The sequence below is a fragment of the Lissotriton vulgaris genome, chromosome 9, assembly GCF_964263255.1.
Source record: "Lissotriton vulgaris chromosome 9, aLisVul1.2, whole genome shotgun sequence".
NCBI classification, from domain to species: domain Eukaryota; kingdom Metazoa; phylum Chordata; class Amphibia; order Caudata; family Salamandridae; genus Lissotriton; species Lissotriton vulgaris.
The window spans coordinates 258743138-258761900 of NC_141697.1; the positions used below are offsets into that span (position 1 = coordinate 258743138).

The 18763-nt window shown below is 46.2% G+C and overlaps 1 protein-coding gene across 3 annotated transcripts in view; it reads left to right on the forward strand.

The window, feature by feature from the left end:
- YLPM1 (YLP motif containing 1) overlaps nt 1–18763 on the forward strand; it is a 923718-nt gene that overhangs the window by 799175 nt on the left and 105780 nt on the right. The window lies entirely within an intron of this gene.

Below are 18763 nucleotides of genomic sequence, written 5' to 3' on the forward strand. Positions count from 1 at the left end.
TAGAGATCACGCCGCCATTTTTCAGATAGCGAGGGTAGCACCACCCATAAAGATCCAAAATTCCGAAATTTCAATTTTCCCGGACTACACGGCGGCGGTGGCAGCATGACGAAGGAGTTTCATTGAGGTGAAAAAGACACTGAGATCTCGTGAACTGCCCTACTCCATGCTTTTCCCAGCGCGCCTCAGAGTGGTGGCGGATTAAAAAAAACGGGTTTTTTGACACTCCGGAGGAGGCACACGACTGGCTCGAAGGGTGGCGCCTGGCGGAGGGCTCTGGCAGACAGAATGGGTGGCGCAGTTTACTAGGACAGACCGATGAGACTGAAACAACCGAGCAAGAGGAGTAGGATGGGGCCAGCCCGACCACAGACTCTGGAGAATGACTCCTGCTACCACAAGGGAAGTACTTCCATTTTTCCTCTGTGAACTGTGCCCTGTGATGTCGAACTTTACCGGATGGGAATCACCTCCCTTACTCACTACTGAGACCTTTTGCGATGAGCTGGGACTCTGGAACTGTTGGGGTCTACTGGTCCTCCTTAGACTTTCACCCCATATGCTCTTATAAGCAACTTTGTTTTTTGACAGGGATTATGAGCACTCTGCTGAGTTGGGGTGGCGGGCAGTTTTGGGTCCGCTAGGCAGGGAGGCATGGAGGGGGGTACGTTTGTTATTTCTCATGTTCTATGTTCTTGCGATACTCAGATGTGTACTGATCGGCATAGTGTGTTGGTTCGCAGAAACTGGCTATTACCTCATTCACACATTGATCCACGGGGGCCCTATAAGCTCGAAGTCTGATGATGGGGGTTGACTCATGCGTTGATTTGAAGGAAGGCTCAGCTGAAATATCTCCGTCCCTATCTATACTCACTTGGAATGTCCGTGGCCTGGGTGACAAAATTAAACGAGGTCTGGTCTTCAAGTGCATTAAAAGGGAAGGTGCGGCAGTGGTACTCTTACAGGAGACGCACCTCACTGGCACGGCCACAAAGGCAATGGACAAATGGGGTTTTCAGATGGTGGCCCACTCCGAATTTACCTTTGGATCTAGGGGAGTTGGCATTTTGGTAAAAAAACAATTTCCTTTGCTCATACGATCTGTTAAGTCAGACACAGCGGGCAGATTTGCTGCAGTGCATGCACAGTGGGAGGGTAAACACTTTAATATTGTCTCAGTCTACATTCCACCTGCCCTGCAGGCAGCGACGCTTTCCGACCGTAGCACTTTCCTACTGGGGCTCCCTGAAGGGGACATACTTCTGGGGGGAGACTTAAATTTGGTGGCTGATGACTCGGTGGATAGAGTCCCTCCAAGTTTAGCTGTGTCTGGTACATCACGGTTGGGCGGATTTTTGACGGCCATGGGACTAGAGGACCTATGGAGGAAGTACAATCCTCTGGAACGCCAGTTCACTTATCATTCCAGCGTCCATAATAGTCTCACCAGACTTGATTACTTTTTAGGCTCGGCGGGAGGCCCTGGCACTGTTGCCAAAGTGGAGATCCGGCCACGGGGCATTTCAGATCATTCCCCCCTGATGATTACCTATACACACCACCAGCCCAAACGGCGTCGGACCTATCCAATCCGCGCTGGCTACCTTCACAATCATAGGATCAGGAGGGAACTGAGGGTGGGGACGAAACGATATTTCCAGGACAACACTGACTCCGTATCCTCCTTCATCACACTGTGGGAGGCCTACAAGACGGTGATTAGAAGGCAGGCGATAGTCTCCATCGCAGCGCATAAGCGTACAGGGCAAGTGGATTTGCTAACTTTAGAAACGGCAGTGGCTGAGACAGAGACACAGCATGTGATTGACCCAACCCCCTCTACGGCACACAACTTACAAGTAGCACAACACCACCACAGAGTACACCTGATTGAAGGGGTCAAGCTACAAATGTGCACTACACGACACAAAATTTACGAAGCAGGTGACAAGGCAGGCAGATTGCTCGCCTGGCTGGACAGACGGGACAGACAGGACAGGTGGATAGCGCAGCTGACATTGGAGGGAGAGAACCCTATTAGAGATCCACACGCGATAGTAAACATGCTAGCACAACACTATAAAACGGTGTACTCCTCTGAGTCCACGGTCTCAGAGGAAGAGGCATACACCTACGTCAAAGACCTTAAAATGCCCACATTGACAGAGGAGGAGGCACAGGCCTTAGACGAAGACCTAACGACCGAAGAGGTGCAATTAGCGATCAAGGCCCTAGAGACGGGTAAGGCGCTGGGGCCTAATGGTATACCAATCGAACTATACAAACAACAAACGGACACGCTCGCACCACATTTGCTGCATATGTTTAACCCCTTCCAGGCTCATGACGAGCTGGGCTCATCATGGCGTAGCCTCCTCGCACGCTGATGCCGAGCCCAGCTCGTCAAAAATAATGGGATTTTGAAAATCTGAGCATGCGAGCAGAATTCCGCTCGCACGCATGTGGTTAAAGAAAGCTTGGAGGCGGGGGAACTTCCATTAGATCAGCGAACAGCCACTATTGTAGCTATACTGAAACCAGGGAAGCCAGCTTATCAATGTGCGTCCTATCGCCCGATCTCCCTTATTAACGCCGAGGCTAAAATACTCACCAAACGCTGCGTTTCACGACTCACCCAAACTCATTCATAAAGACCAGTCTGGCTTTATGCCCGGCAGGAACACGGCGCTCTATTTAAGGAGAGTGCATAGCGTACTGGCTCGCACGCAATATCTCTTAGAACCGGCTGTGATACTGTGCCTAGACGCGCATATGGCGTTTGACACAGTCCACTGGCCCTTCCTATTTGCCGTACTACGCCATTTTGCTTTTGGCCCGAGGTTCTGCTCCCGGATCCGCCTACTATATGAGAAGCCCATGGCCCACGTTGCTGCCATTGGCCACATACCGGCGGACTTTCCACTGTCCAGGGGCACGCGCCAGGGTTGCCCACTGTCCCCCCCTTACTATTCGCCATGGTCCTGGAACCGTTGTCAGAATGGATAAGATGGGAGCCTACTATCAGTGGCCTCCGTTGGACTGATGATTAGGAAGACAGAATATCCCTGTACGCAGACGATATCCTACTATAGCTCACCTCTCCCAAGCGTTCAATTAATACACTTCTGGATGTCTGCACGGCCTATGGCCGAGCATCCGGCTATTCGATCAACTGGTCTAAATCTACCATGTACGTATTGCATGGCCCCCCACCGCGTTTGCCAGACGCCTGCCCATTGCGGACTTTAGTTAGTGGGTTAAAGTATCTGGGGATATACATCCCAGCTAGCCCAGTTGCCTTCCATACACATAACCTACAGCCCCCCCTCGATCGCCTTAAACGTGACAAACTACATTGGGATTAACTGCCGCTAACACTGCTGGGAAAGGCGGCACTTTCAAAATGATGGCCTTGCCCCGCTTTCTCTACATTTTTGAAAATACACACTACCCGGTACCAGCTGCGTACTTCAAAACCATTGCGGCACAAGTCTCTGTGTTGATGTGGAGTCCTAAGCCTGCACGCATAGCACAGGCCAAGCTCACTCGAAGCTGGTACGACGGAGGCATAGTGCTCCCAGACGTCTGCCTTTATTACTGGGCATCGCAGTTGAAGGCCATCAACCAGTGGCTTCATCTCCCACAGTCTGAACCGGCTCTTAAAGCAGACAGGGCGCAATTGGGACTTGCTGGTATATTGGCTCCCCTTTATGATAAATCCCTAGTCGCGACTAAATTTGGCCCACTTCAACACACGCTCACTATTTGGCATGCGGCACCGACCAGGTTGCAATGGCAGGGCATGTTAACACAATTAACTCGGTTATGGGACACAAAGAAGCTGGGGACACTCAGGCACTCCAAGGGCTTTGACCGCTGGGATGATATAGGCATCTCAACCATTGGAGATCTATGGCAAAAGGGACAGGTACTACCCTTTGAGACTCTGCGGCAACAATATGATCTGGCACCAACAGAACATTTCCGATACATGCAGATACTTCATGCGTTAACGACGGCACTACCACCCGAAAAGAATATCCCAGAGTCATCCCCGCTCGAGGACAGACTGCTTACTGATTACATGCCATTGAAGGCGACATCACTGACATATCGTAAACTGATAAACAATTTACCTGACCCTCTGGTGGCCTTGCGGGAGAAATGGTCAAGCGATTGTGGAGACATTGATGATTCTGAGTGGCAGGAGGCAATTGCGTCTCCGAAAGAAGTGGGCATCTCCTCACGTCTCCGCCTGGTGCAACTACGCATATTACACAGATCCTACTACACTAGAGACACATTGTATAAGATGAAACGGGTTGCACACCCATACTGTATGCGGGGATGCGGTTAAGTGGGGAGCTTCTATCACACAATATAGGACTGCCCGCGAATTGCACACTACGGGGTACAGGTGATGCGCACCATGTCACAATCAGAGGAACTTTCAATACTGCCTGACCCCAAGCGTTGCCTTCTAAACGTATGGGAACCCAATGACCTCACGCGTTATGGACAGAACTGGATGACACTTGGCATGATGGTGGCAAAGAGGAATATAGCGCAGAAATGGGGTGGGGCGATGTCGCCAACATTATCGGCATGGAAACAAGATATGGACACAGCGATGATTACGTAACGGGCAGTGTTCAGCAATAGAGGTTGTCTAACGAAATGGAATAGGATTTGGGGGCATGGAATAAGTATAGAGGGAACATCTGTGAACCACCCTCAGATAATGACAGTTCTAGCTCTGATTCGGTGTGACACCACAGGGCTGCTGTATTTACTGACGACCCAAGTTGTGATTGATGGGATGAGATGTACTTGTATTAATGATATATTCATACTGATATCTGCTACCGAACTACTATGCTTCAACTATTTTGTAATTTTGCACAATAACGTATTGCACTGTTTTAAAAATGCAAATAAAAATAATAAAAAAAGAAAACTTTCTGTAATGTCTGTGTGCATGATATAATTGCGGATGTAACTGATTTATTGCACATTCACACAATCAAATTCAGACTTTTGGAATCCTTGTTCTCAATGTTCACTATTAACTGAAGTGCCTTTTGGCCAAATCTAGCGGCTCTGCAGGCTATCTGCAGTTGGTAACTGTTCAGAGCTAGCATAACAGCCGGGCGGCATGATCTGATTTGAGAAAGTCGGAATACGTGGAGTAAATAAAGTCTCAACTTTGTCAAAGCAGGCAAATGCACAGTATGTGCATCATAGTTTCTTCCATTTGCCCACATAGTCTGCAAACAGGTGTCGGCCATGTTTGTTTCCATGCAGGTGTCTGATCTTTTAATATGGCGGTTCCCAGCCGTAATTTTAGAAGTATTTTTTGGGCTGCTGGGGATATATGATTAACTAAATATGGTTGCAGCTCCAATTTCCTATACGTGGCCAGCACAGTCCAACTGTGCTTTTTCTTCGCTGTAGCAGCTTTGTCTATTGCCCATGATCTTTGCTTTGCTGCCGTGTTGGTCTCTTTTATGAAGGCCGCAAATGATTGATTTGTATTCCATGCCTTTTCCAACTTGAGGTTTGGCACGGCGTTCTCCCTTGCCATTTTCCATGTTTCTTTTTTACTTTTTCTGGTTGTTCATCTCAAACCAACAGAGGCCCATGAGCGTGTTCTCTTCAGCAGATCTTAGTTTCCAACATGTTTTTAATATGGCTGCTTGTCTGCTTAGGTGCTGATTTAGTAAACCAAATTCCAAGCGGATCTGTGGTTGGGAAACAAACCTCGGAATCTGGAAAATGTATTTGAACAGCTCTGATTATTGTGTGTTCAAAAAGTTAGCGTCTTTTCCCTTGTACAGTTCCGACCCATATGTGAGAGATGGGAGACATTTTGCAGCTATTACCTTCAACAAATGCGAGTTAGATGGACAATTCAGTATCGTTTTTAATAGGTTTAGTGCAAAGCGTAGTTTGATTGCCTGAGCCTTTCTGTATGACTGATGGTCTTTCAGCGACCACCTGGCATCGACTACTACTCCCAAGTATTTGTAAGTGGAGGTCTGCTCTATTGTGTTGCCTGCAATATGCCAATTAAAGGATTTTCTCCCTGGCCGAGAGGAAAAACAGACTATCTTTGTTTTTTTGTAATTGATTTGCAGACCTTGTGCACTGATGTAATCGTTGAGCTTCGTGATGGAACGTTGTAGACCCAACGGGGTCTGACTGCATAGTACGATGTCGTCTGCATCCTGTATGCTCCGGATTTTGTAGTTGGCTAACTTTGGTGGATCACTTTCTATTTACGCAATGCTCTTGTTCAGGTCCACTGTAAAAATGTTGAAAAGAGTTAGTGCTAAAACGCAGCCCTGCTTGAGGCCTACGTAGGTGGGTATTTTGTCTGTTGTTCTATCGCCATTGGCTAGTTTTATTCTAACCCAGGTGTACTAGTATAGGTTTATAATGGCCCGCAACAGTTTCGATGGTATTCCCCAGTCGGCCATCTTTCGCCATAATGCCTCCCTCGGGACTATGTCGAACGCTGCTTTGAGGTCTACAAAGCACGTGTACAGCTTGGCTGATTTTTCCTTTCCTTTATCTACCATAAGATTTAGTGCCAGTAGGTTGCATGATGTATTGGTACCAGGCCTGAAACCTGTCTGCGTGATCGGCAGAATCTTATTCGCACAGACCCAATCTTCCTCAGAAGATTTGAGGCATAGATTTTGGCCAGGATCATATACTCAGTAATTTTAATAAATATGCAGAACAATGCACAAAGCCATAATGGCTTTAAAGAAGGACAGGAAAAACTGAATAAATTATACAAACAAAAACTCAGACATTTACAATGTGGTGTCACAAATATTGAACCTTTACGATGTGGTGTCACAAATATTCAATCAGCGCCACATTTTTCAGAACTCATGCTAATCATATCTCAATAAATCACATTTGAAATAGTCATGGTACTTTTTGGTCAACGACGTTTCGATCCCTTATTAAAATATGGGTACCATCATGAGGACTTAAAATAAATGCCTGGGAAGAAATGCCTGTCACAGAGAAAATACAAGGAAGAAAGAAGAAAAAACAATGCGGAAAAGAAAAATAAGAAAAGAAAATAAGAAGGAACAAGAAGGGTAAAAGCCTAAATGAGTCACGAATATAAATTGTAATTAACTCGACCGTCTCTCATACCATGCACATACGTGAAAGAGGAACGTGCAGCCGCTCACTATGCAAGTGGAAATGCTGTCATTGTACCTGTGAGTCATGCTCAAAAGTGGTTAGATACTTGTGTGTGATCTAACCCAATTATTGTTTATTAATATACCACACGTCATAGTGCTATTGTGCAAAGATGAGGCGCTGACCTGTTCAAGAGGAGGCCAATAAGCAGTTGCTTGCAGAGTACTACCTCGAATGCTACAAGGGTAAAGATAAAGCGCAGTCTGAAAGGACAGCTGGAAATAGGTGTGACACCCAGGTATGGCTCTAATGATACAACATTTGGGCATAACAGAGCATCCTTACCAGCTCAGTAATGTAGAATCACGTCACGAGCTGTTATTAACCACCTAGGTTGGTCAGGTTAAGTTCGGCTACTGGGGAAACCGGGGAGGGGGGAGGTTAGTGAAGTGCTGCTGCTAATTAAGATGAAACACGTAAGTAAGATATTATGGCTTTACCTGGTAAATAGGAGAACCGGCACCAAACATATTGTGTGCCGAGTTAATCCTGTAGTGTGGGACGCTGCGAACCGTAGCACGGATCAATAACGTTAATGACTCGTTGTAGCGAATCCACAGGTCAGTGGGTGGCAGTAGAATGCTGCTCTTGGCAGTGCAGTGGGGACTTGCGGTACGAGAGCAGCAGCAGTATGCGGCTCAGTGGAGTGAAAGCCAACAAAAAGAAATCCAGAAATGGGCATGGCCGTAATGTGAATGAGGATAATAGTAGTCCCTAGTGGAAAAAAGTGGTGGCCATCTTGGAGAGATAATAGAAGTAAGGGAAAGGTAGCTAGAGACCATTAGAGCAAGAAAACGATACAAATATAGAAGGAGGGAAAAAGGTGAGAAGGAAGAATAAAAGGCGTTAGAACTACAAATTATATTACGTATGGCAGTATATTGGATTTAGACAACACAATATCAACACGTCAGTACATGAGATTACATCATTTTGTTACATTATCATGTATATCGTATTCATGTTTGAGATAAACAGTTCGACAAGTGAAATGTCTCCTTAAAAGATTATAGCAATTAGTCCAGTTCTCTGACATGTTTAACCTGTTCTGAAGGCTGTTGGTGCGTAGGATCCATTTCAACTCTTCTTTATTTAGAAGCAAAATATGTTAGCACCTCTGGGAGAGGGTTTAATCCCCTTAATCACTTGCCACCGCAAGTCATCCTGTGTGGCCTTTTAGTTGAAAGTGATCCACCAATGGAGCACCATTCACTTTACAGCGGATGGGACTTGTTTTGGCAGATGCGTAAATATACTTTTTGTGTTTGTCCAATGTAGATTAGTTGACAAGGGCATATGATGGCATATATGACATTCATAGTGTTACAATTTGAGAATTGGTCCAACACAATGTTAACATGATTGTTAGTAAAGTTTTTTGTGTCACAAGTAAATGGACAGACGCTACAACTGCCACATTTGAAATGCCCTAATCGGAGTGGTAGACACCAAATTTCAGTTTGGAAGTTAGTCCAGCCATGTTCTGGAAGAGCAGGTTTAAAAGAGGTTCTGACAATTAGGAGCCATGTCGTTCAAGATACTAGACCCAAGATTCCCGTCAGAGAGATGGTCTGCTCGAAAAGGCGCCTGGGTGTGGCAGTCCTGCACGTTACCATGGAGCTCAAAGCTCTTTTGATCTTCCAGTCTATGGCCCGAGGGCCCATGGTGATTTAGTCCCCTTGAGACTAGCATGTTGTCTTCCTGTGGCGGGGTTGTCAAAATCCTGTTCCCCAATGACCCAGGCAGCATGTGTGAAAAGGTGTCTCCTCGGCCTGACTTGTCCGACAGTCCAATAGTGACTGAACTCATCGGCCTGTGCCCCAGAGAAGAATAGTCAATGACTATCCTCATTATAGTGCCCAGCTCCCTATCAAGAGCCCCCAGAAGGTCTTTAAAAATAACTAAAGGGGGTGCTGGAGCCTGGGCGGATGAGAGAGTCAGTTGACTCCTGCCCGGGCATCAGAACGATCGGAAATGGGGAAGTCAGACACCCCGTGCTTCAGTGGGCTCGTTTGGAACTATTGCCCTAGCTGGAAACAACAGTCAGCGTTATAGCTGGGGATGAAGGGGATCACCTAGTTTCCCGTGATCGAGCTGTTTATAGAAATAGCTTAGCAGCAACGATTCAATGGTTGAGGTCCTCACCCTTTTACTTATGTGGCTGAAGAGCAGCCTCTCCATCAGATGGGGTGACCTAAAGCTAATAACTATACAATCCCAAGGGCGACCCACCTGCCTTGGGCCTATCCATCCCACTCTTTGAGTTAATAGCACATTGTTTTCTTGGCTGAGAGGTAAGTCCCTATGTTGGACTAACCAGTTTAGGACCTTGTTGGTGTGCTCTCTGGGTACCTCCCTCCGGCCCTCGCGCAACTGGCGACCACCACATATGGACAATAAGCAGGGGGTTGATCACAGGATGCCTCGCGGAAGAGTCTTGGGTTTCTATGTGGAGGGTAGACTTTCCTGCTACCCTGGCCTTGTTATCCTTAATGCCTAGGGGGTCACCTTGTGATATTTGGCTGTCACTTTTTCTAGTGTCATTTTGTGAGATGTGAGATTGTCTGTTATGTGGGAGGGATGTAGTGGGGAATTGATTATTCACAGTCGTGATATGACTTGTACCCTGGGGGGCTAGTAGATGGACTTGCCTAATGCCCTTAATCCAAGCTCAACAGAGTGCAAACAGGAAAGAATTTGGGAGAGTTCCGCTGACAATATATTTCAAAACTAATAAAGGCAGTCTTCCATTAATTGAATTAGACCAAGGGGTTGGAGGGCTGGCCCGGTTGCTTTACTGCTGGTAGAGTGGAGTGTCGAGTGGTCCAGTGCTCCTGCTGGGGCTAGTTGATGCTTGCAAATGTTCGACGGCAAACAGGTAGCCTGGGCCGGGCATCTAGGCTGCTGAGTAGCTGCATTGAAAAGAGCGCCCCCCTCCTGTTTCCCTTGCCGAAGCATGTAGCTGTGAGTGAGATTAGGGAGGGGGCCCTGTCCCCATTCAATACAGGGGAAATCACGAGTGGAGAAACACTTAAGGAAGGATTGTCATTCACAGTCTGAGTAGAAGCTGGGGAGGGGCCCACACCCGGGGAAAGTCTACTTTTGGTAAGCTCGATTTCAATGGAGATCACCCCCATTCCTCTCTGCAGCATCCTATCAATGAGGGTCGTTTTAGGGAAGAGCTTTCTTCTTGCCCATCGCAGATGCAGTCAGGGGTCAAGACTAGATAGATATCAGGGGCCAGAAAGCGAGGTCTGTTAGGAAAATAAGCTGTCAACAAATATAGAACTAGTCAATGGTCATGCGAAGGCTACCTGTGGGAAAGAGCGACCTCAACCTCGCTTGGAGATCAGAGACCTCAGTGAAATCTGTTATACCCCAGGGATGCCAAATGAATTGGTTAGAGAAAGTACTCGCCCCAGGAGCGGACGTTAGAGAGGTGACACACTGAGGAAAATTAAATTTTGGCCATGTTGTGTTCCCTAGCGCGTACCCCACCGACTCCATGTACCAGCTTAAAGTGCATGTAACTTCCCTCCTGTGCCAGCTATGAAGACGCAAATGCATTTGCGTCCACCGTTAACTTGTCCTCTTTCAGATCCACCATGAATGGATTATGTAGTCCGTTCCTAAGTATGCTATGCCACCGTCTCTTTGTAGTACACTTTTCATGTATAACTGCTCTAGCAAGAGTAGGCCCTGAATTCCTGCCATCTGAACCTCTTTTGTGGCTCCTGACTCTGCCCAGGCTACCTCTGTACCCGTGAACTCTGTCCTACTTTCAGCGCGGCCCCTCGCGCTCAGCTCAGCCTGCTTTCTGCCAAGACTGACTATAACCTTCGAGTTATCTGTTCCGCTCCTCGAGAATGCATTCCTGCCTACTAGATCCTGTAAACATCCTCTCCAGCTGCAGAGCCAAAAGGCCGACCTGTCTTAATGCAAGTAATTCATAGCCTCTGTTGCCATGCTTCCATGGAAGGCCCCGTGCCCCACGCTTCACATGTAGACACTCAGGCGCTTATACACGCATCCACAGTTAGCATAGAACAGCTTCTGCCCTAGAGACCTTTCCGCCCAGATAGTATAGTTCCTAAACACCAGATATCAGATATGATAGAAGTACAAGTTGATCTGACATGCCAGACTTCTGTCTCTTTCCGTCAGTGTAAATGTCAAGTCCCCTGCACCCCGTCAATCACACGTCATGCAGCTGCGCGCGCATCCAAGCTTCCAATTTCTGCTGACATTGCAACATTCTGTTAGCACCACCCCTTGGTGCCCCCCACTTTCGTCACCTATCAGTGACGTTTCTAGCACACACCTCTGGTTCACGCCTAGTTTACGCCTCTTGATGATGTACTAGTATCACGTGTATAATGTTATCTTGTCTTCTCTCAGCTGTTACGCCTCTTACATTGATTCTTATGGTATAAATCAAGTATATAAGCTATGTACTGTCAATAAACGACAGCGCTCATCTATCCCTTCTGGCACCCCTGTGGTGGTCAGAACATGATACCCTGATTCCTTTATGAGGAATAAAACCCTTAGAAACTCTAACACCACGGACTCTGTCTTTTTTCATTCCGATTGAGTTATTATTGATTAAGTACTTACCTGCATAGAAATTAAGAGAGTAAATTAATTATTTACGTCATTTTGGCGCCCGAATAGGGACCCCTCCCCCACCTCACGCGCCGGTTGGCGCGTTGCAAGCTGTGTCCCCTGCCATCAGTTAGATGGAACACACGTGTACTGGCAGGATTTCCTGCATCTCCCTCTGACCCACGGAGGTGACGAAGACTGCGATCAGTGCCCAGACGAGGCGGTGAGGAGTGCGGAGGATCCCGACCAGAGCCTAGCCGAAAGAAGCAAGGTCCGAGGTGTGAAGAGGCCCACCAGTTTTCCGAAGTCTTCCGAAGTTTCCCGAAATTTTCCGAAGTTTTCCGAAGTTCCGAGTCGAGTCCAGTCGAGTTTTCCGAGGCCTTCTGTTTCCGTGCTTCCCGGTGAGTACCGTTGCTGGGTCGTATCTAGACGGGTTTGGGTACGCAAGTCCGGTCTGCACTGTTTTTAGGCAGTGTATCTGTACTGTTTAGCAGTATATCTAGTATTCCGAATTTCTGCACTGTTACACCAGTGTATCCGTACTGTTGAGCAGTACATCCAGTATAGGGGGGTAGTCATCTATGTCTTCAATGTTTTTATGTGATTAATGTTGTGGTATGAATGTGACTGTTTAAACGTGTATTATTGTGTTTCTCGTATAATCTAGCTGTCAAGAGTATTAAGGAATAAGGAGCTAGCATTCAGTAATAAGTAAGCAAGATGCCGTTTTTCAACAAGTTAAAACAGATAGGAACTAGGAAAGGGTTACTGGAGGAAGAAATTCCTATCCCCCCTAGGGACACTCCAGGCAATTTTATGTATCAGAAACATGGCATAGATGCCATATTATATCTAGATTTATGGGCCGATTACACCAAACACCTAGACGAAAGACACAGATGGCCTGTTACCGGAACGTGGGATGCCGAGTGCATCATGAGGGTAGAAGAAGCATTATGGAAAAAGAAAGCTAGACAATCTCAGAAGGACGCCATAGAATTTTGGCGTAAGGAATCACGTAAGCGTGCTGACAAAGCACTCCGTAGAGAAGACAGACTTAAGGAATCAGATAAAGAGCAAGAAAACGAATTAGTTACTGAAGGGATCCGAGTAAAAACAGAACAAATAGACCGTGCCCGAAATAATCTTGTAAACGGTATGTATCTTGCAGCAGATGGCACGTCTGAAGCCCAATCAGAAACACCGAAAAACTTACCGACACCATTAGTTCCAACTAAAGTAATGCATAAAACTACTAAAGACATATTCCTAAATTCATATCTAGAGGATGTAGCACCAGCTTACACCAATCTGCCTGTTCGTGCCCTGCCTACAGACAGGGAAGGGGGTGGCACTGCGCCCCCAGATAATGTTCCGCCAGTACCACGACAGACCTCCTCTGTTCCGCCAGCTCCGCCACTTCCCGCACTCAAAACAGACCTACCGAAACCAGTCCTACCTGATCTTACTAAACGACAAATTCAGACTCAGATCCAGACTCCGCGGAGAGATAATGCTCAAGCATCCGCCTCAGGAGGTGCGACAGCGGGTCTACAGACTCCGCCACCGACACACAGATTGCATTTAAGGGACACGCAGAATCCTTTCCAGTCTCCCCACTTATCCCGGCTTGACGCATTTAAAGAGAAGATGTCAGTTTGCAGATATGATCCAGTACCCGGAAAGGACGATTTAATGATATTAGCATCACTACGATTAAGATCTGCCACCGATAGCTTGCTATGCTATGTAGGAATGCAGGAACGCCTCGACAGACTATATGAGTTTATACAGACAGGGAAAGACCCTGACAGTGTCAAAGATGCCATGCATAAACAGAAGGTTGACATTCAAGCACAGATATTACGATTTTTCATAAATTGTGTAATAAGAGAACGAGACAGGCCCGAGACAGACCAAAGTGAACTAGACGCATTAAACAAGTGGGGTCAAAATATAGCCGAAGGAAAGCATGATAGAGGGAATTGCATAGCCAGTATGTCCCAGAAAATTAGAAAGGCAGTATTGACTGCACACCAGGAAGGGAATGATAAAGCTTCCTCCGAGGAGGAAGAAGACCATGAAGCACCAGGAAGGTCTACAGATACTATAGCGTACGTAGGTAAGGGAAGTTACCTTAGGAAAGGCATCCGTCCGGAGAGCAAGAGAGTTCTTTTCTCTGCTTTAACCAATCCGAATTCTTCTGAACATCAGTTCCAGGAAACTGATAAAAGGCTTCGAGACCGAGTGGGGTACCATGTACTCAATTCTATGGATGAACAGGAACTAGCCCGGTCGGCCGTGTTATGGGCCGAAAACCCAGACATGTATAATGATGACACATTAGTACAGACATTCTTGAACCTTTCCCCGGAAGAGCAGAAAATAGCAGGTGTATACATGATTCAGCACCTCCTCATCAAGTTCAGAAACCATCATTCTGATCCAGGCCCCTTACACGAGACATTAGAAGCACTACTCATGGATAGATGGAGAGGTTTTAGTACAAAATTAATACAAATAATTCTAGAACAACGACATAAATATAACACCTTCATAAGTCCCGAATATGTTCCCGCCCCGCCTCCAGAAAGGAAAACGTACCACATGCAATGCGGTGGCGGCATTGAAAGTCAGAACCCCTTACGAGAAGTACACCCAGTTATGGGTACGGACCAACGCTTGAAGCGTGTGTATGTTCACACACCACTGACTAAGTTAGAACTGTTAGAAATGAAGAAATTAGTTCCGTGCCATGATAAAGATCCTGCAGGTTTTCATAGAGAGCTTAAAGACATGTTGCTGATGGGAGATTACACGTATGATGATATTATGAAAATGTTAAAAGTACTGTTGCCCACGGGCATTTACGAGAAATTAAAGGAAAAGGATTGGGAGGTGGGAGAGTCAAAGATAGCATGGGCAGAAATAGAAGACGAAGAAAGCAAACGAGTCCCAGGGGTAGGCCTTGGGGACAAGACTAAAGCATTACCAGGTTTAATAGTACAGGTTTTGCCAAGATTATTGACAACTAGAAAGGAAGATTGGGACGCAATCTCGTCCTGTAAACAGAAACAAGATGAAGATACTAGTGACTTTTATTCAAGATTCGAGAAATGTTTCATCATAAATAGTGGCCTAAAAGTTAGCAGTGAGTCATATCCACACCTTTTTGTAACAAAATTAGTAGAGAATGCCCTACCATTAGTCAAAAATAGAGTATACAAAGTTGAAAGTACTTGGCAAGCAAACACGCCATCCCAGATGTTACAAATGTTACAATATCACCAGAATAGAATTAGGGAAGAACAAGATCAGGAACAGAAACGTATGATAGACACGAAAATGAAAATGTTAGTAGCTCAGACGATTCCAGCCGACGGTCATAGAAAAGGTGGGGCCCAGACCAATAATTCTGCCGCTCCCGTTAAAGGGACATGTAATGATTGCAAGCAGCCAGGTCACTACGTACATGAATGTCCAGTCCTGAAACACAACATCGAGACAGGTAAAACTAAAGAAAGACCGCGTCCGCCTAGACACGAACAGGGTCATCAACAGACCTCACAGAATGAACAGCCAATGCAGAATACACAGCACATGCATGATCAGTCCCACACAGTACAGACAGTAGCAGTACCGCAGCCACAACATGCCCAGACACAGCCCATTGCCGCAACTCGGCAAGTATCACAACAGATGTATCAGTATGCCCAGTCGGCATATCCAGATTATCCCCGTTATACATGAAACAGCCTAGGGAGGGAAAGTGATTTGCCTCTTATTGAAATTCCTGTAGATCAAGAAGGTCCTTATGTACACAGTCACGTATTAGGAAAAGACAGAAAATTTTTAATTGACACAGGGGCAAGTCGCACTACAATAAGTCACAATGAAGTCCCAGGGGCACCCCTCTCAGGCTCACAGAATGTTTCCCTTGGTTTTTCAGGACAGCCTATTGTAAATGAAGTATCAGAACCAGTACCATTAGCTGTAGGTCCATTATCTCGAGTTACAGATTTGTTACTTACGAAATCATGTCCAGAAAATCTGTTAGGAATTAAAACACTGAAGGCTCTAGGAGCTATAATATGCTGTTCCCCGGAGGGAGTCAGACTCTTTCTACGGGATTTCAAGGGTCATTATGTTTTACGTGATTTCGATGTCAGATTGAAAAATGTACCAGATCACTTATGGGCAAAAGGCCCAGCAGATGTAGGTTGTATGCATATCACTCCATATCGTGTCACACTCAAGACAGGAGTTGTTTTACCCAGAATCAGACAATACAAGTTACCACCCGATGCTGTAGTGGCTTTACTGAAAATAATTGAAGAGCTTATTGCCCAGGGAGTGGTTGTAGAGACCGACTCCAATATCTGTAATTCACCCATCATTCCAATTCTTAAACGTACAGACCGCAATGCACCGCCAGTATATCGGCTGGTGATTGATCTTCGAGAGCTGAATAAATGTATTGTACCACAGTATCCTGTGGTCCCCGATATCTCTTCCCTATTGACTATTATTGATTCAGAAGCAACGTTCTTTACTGTAATCGATCTCAAGAACGCTTTCTTCAGTGTACCTATTGACCCGGAGAGCCAATATCTCTTCGGATTCAGTTTAAATGGACGAAGTTTCAAATTTTCCCGCGCACCTCAAGGATTTACAGAAAGCCCCAGCATCTATAGTCAAGCACTGAAAAGACAACTAGATTGCATCCAAATGCCAGTTAACACCGCTTTACTGCAATACGTCGATGATCTACTGATCACCGCACGAAGTGAGCCCGAATGTGAACAAGCATCTCTGACAGTTTTGCATTTCCTGGCCGACAAGGGACACAAGGTGTCCCCTTCGAAGCTACAATTCTGTGTTCAGCAAGTTGTGTACTTGGGTCACTTGCTGTCCAAAGTGGGGAGACAGCTCACTCCCGATCGCATTCAGTTAATTATAAATATGCCGCGACCCCAGACACAAAAGGAAGTGCGGGCCTTCATAGGCCTCACCTCGTACTGCAGACAATGGATTCCTCAATATGCATTTCTAGCTAAACCACTCATCCAGTTAACGACGCAGGAGGTAGCAACTTCCATTGCCCTCCCTTGGACTCAGGAACACACACAAGCCTTTGAGGAGTTAAAGAAAGCTTTATGCCAAGCACCAGTTTTAGCGACACCATGTTACAACAAACCGTTTACACTTTTTGTTACAGAACGTGACGGTACAGCATTGTCTGTCCTCACTCAAGATCAAGCAGGTTCACATAAGCCTTGCGCTTATTTTTCAAGTACATTGGATTCAGTAGCACAGGCACTCCCTGCATGTTTAAAGTCAGTAGCAGCAACAGCGTTAGCAATCAGACAAAGCGACTCAATTGTTTTAGGCCATCAGTTAACAGTACAAGTTCCACACTCTGTAGAGGTTCTGTTAAACAGAACCCAGACTCAGCACTTGACTATAGCACGACTCACAGGTTACGAATTGACATTATTCCAGCCACACATAGAAATCAGACGCTGCAGTATCCTGAACCCAGCAACACTGTTACCTACAGTTATGACAGATCCAGCTCCACATGATTGTATAGAGATCATTAATGCAGTAACAAAGCCCCGACGAGATTTAACAGATGTTCCATTGACAAATCCAGACCTGACACTTTATGTGGATGGTTCATGCATGAGAACAAGTACAGGAGAGTTAGTGGCCGCGTATGCCGTGACCACTGAAACTGAAGTTAAAGAAACACATCGTATTGATACACTGTCTGCTCAAGCAGCAGAGCTCATTGCTCTGACCCGAGCCTGTATTCTAGCCAAGAACAGAAATGTTAACATATACACAGATTCCCGTTATGCGTTCGGAGTAGTACACGACTTCGGCATGCTGTGGCAAGAAAGAGGTTTTCTGACCTCTCATGGTACAAAGATCCAACATGGTCCTCTCATTCAAGCACTGTTAGAAGCAATACATCTGCCTTCAGCCATATCCGTCATGAAGTGTAAAGCACATACTAAAGCCACAGATTCTGTTTCCCAGGGTAACGACCTGGCAGATCAGACAGCAAAACATACAGCACTGACCGACACTCAGATAAATGATACGACAAAAACAACAGATCCGATAAACTGTATGACAGTCAGGGATCCCACACTAGATGTTATCGACATTCAGACACATGCTACTCCAGAAGAAATAAAGAAATGGATCGAACTAGGAGGGATCCAGACAGATCAAGGTTGGATGACGAAGGGAAAATCTACATGGTTTCTCCCTGACTCTATGGTTCAAGTCATGATAAATACAGCACATAGTCCTGCACATCTAGGAGAGAAAGCAATGTTAGACAGTTTACAAAATCTCTGGAACAATAAACACTTACGAGCAGCCGCAAAACAGAAAGTGCGTACTTGCATGATCTGTTGTCAGTTCAATCCAGGTAAAAGCGTCCCTGTAGAGCAAGGTGGATTTCATCCTCCCGATCACCCTTTTGAAGTCCTCCAGATGGATTATATCCAGATGGACCGTTGTCGAGGATTTAAATATGTTCTCGTAGTTGTCTGTGCTCTGTCCCGCTGGACCGAAGCATACCCAGTCTCAGATTACACTGCTCCGACCACTGCCAAGCAGCTGGTTCGTGAATTTTTCCCACGATACGGCCTGCCTCGTGTCGTGTACTCAGATAACGGTCAGCCATTCTCGTCTGCTTTAATGAAAGAAGTTTCCTTATTACTGGGATACCAGTGGAAGTTCCATTGTGTCCGACACCCAGAAGCCGCAGGCCTTGTTGAAAGGCATAACCAGACACTAAAGATCCGCCTTGCCAAAATATGTCAGGAAAAAGGGGTCGACTGGATAGTCGCCCTGCCAGTGGCACTATTCTATATGAGAATGGTCGCCCATTCGAGATCAGGGCTATCTC